This window comes from Ptychodera flava, chromosome 21 (assembly GCF_041260155.1).
Source record: "Ptychodera flava strain L36383 chromosome 21, AS_Pfla_20210202, whole genome shotgun sequence".
Lineage (NCBI taxonomy): Eukaryota > Metazoa > Hemichordata > Enteropneusta > Ptychoderidae > Ptychodera > Ptychodera flava.
In genome coordinates this window covers 23764149-23765919 of record NC_091948.1, presented here as the reverse complement: position 1 = coordinate 23765919, position 1771 = coordinate 23764149, and positions in this window count along the sequence as shown.

The window sequence follows — 1771 nt, the reverse complement described above, 5'->3', positions numbered from 1 at the left end:
CTATGGGGCACATAGACGCAGAGCGAAATAGAACACTGGTGACTGTGGATGAACTTTAATACGCGGGTACACGTTGCAAAAGCCGAAACTAAGTGATTAAGATTTACACACAGTGATGTTCGCAACGAACGACAGGCTTAGAATTACAATTGTTTTGATTTGAATACAGTTCATCCAAGTACATAATCAAGTACATAATTTTTGTTTTTAGAACAGCATTGGTTTACCACTCATAGAAGGTTTACATACGGGTAATAGGATGGCTAACCTTCGAAGCGTTCACCAGATTTGTTTTCGCCCACAACGCACTAGAATATGGTTTGAAGTCCAATAAAAGTATTTTCGTTGTAAAGCTCAGCACTTTAAAAATTGTGTTTTTTTTAAACATTTGTCGAAAATCGCTTCATAAAGTGTCGATACGTGTGACAGTAATGAATGAAAGCGGTTTCATGTCAATTATTTGCTAATTTGCGTATCCAGAGTCCGTTGAATACATCAAATTTGATTAAACAGTATGGACATTGTTCTTAACATAAAATTATTACAGTTACAAGTCAAATAGTTGATTACATGTATACGCATATTTATCTATTTCTGTTTAATTTGGCTTCATCTCTAGAATGGTCGCACCAAATTTGAATTGTGCTAGTGATGTTGATCATTACAAGATTGCCAAACATGGCAATTAGTCACTCATGATGGCTGCACATGTAAATTGCCAAATTGTTGACAAACTGTCTGAGAAAAAACAAACAAACAAAAAACCGCCAAAAAAAAACAAACTCAATTTACAGACAACGGCAACATTTACCGAAACACGGGAACAGTTACAATTTACATCTGGTTGAGTTGGTGAAGTGGTCTAGTCCTCTGTTCGGTACTTCGAGCTTCACTCCTGAAGCAATAGTCTACTGTTTATCGCTCAAACTTATGGGTTAACGAACGTCCGATTACGCGAAGAAGACTCCTCAAACATTCAAACAAATTTCAGAATGATTGATGGAGCGGAAGGTAAGCTTTATTATTTTTTAGCTTCTGCTGCCTACTTTAAGCAAGAGGCTGCAAACACATCGGACTGTGCATGTACATATGCAGTCAAGAATATTTATAAAGAGCGCCCCCATGTGACAAATGTACCGGTAAACAATACGAAGTTGTTCCTCGTTTGAGGTGTGGCAACCCTAACCTTACAAAGTATGTTTTTATTACTCTTGTCAAGTCTTTATAAATGATACTCAACAACTGTTATTCATGATTGCAAAAACACTCTCCCGAGTATCAGTTTAATATAGAGCAATGTGTAACTTTAATACATCTGTATCTTATCATGTGTAATTTTGAAATATGCTGATGTTTCACTTTCTGTCATTCTACTTACTGGCTACTATGCCCAGCCATTCAAAAAGATGGTTGTTGTTTATATTCAACAAATTCCCATATATCAGCAACATACTTGTCTTAAAGTAATGCAAATGACAATGCGAATACTTGTGTTCACTTAACACTGTAGCATTTGAATGTGATAGCTGACAGAAAAAAAATAAATCTGAAAAACAGTCGAAAATGCCACAATTTCACCGTTACAGAACAACACAATGGAAAGCTACCTTCATTCAAAATAGAAACCTCGTCACAGATGCATATATACATGATACATGTCAACATGTTAGTATGCATGTGTGCATGTCTTGTCTGAGTGCAGATGCTTTATCAAGTGTCATTACTTGTGTATTGGTAATTTGTGTAAGACAGAATACCAAAATCAGTAATA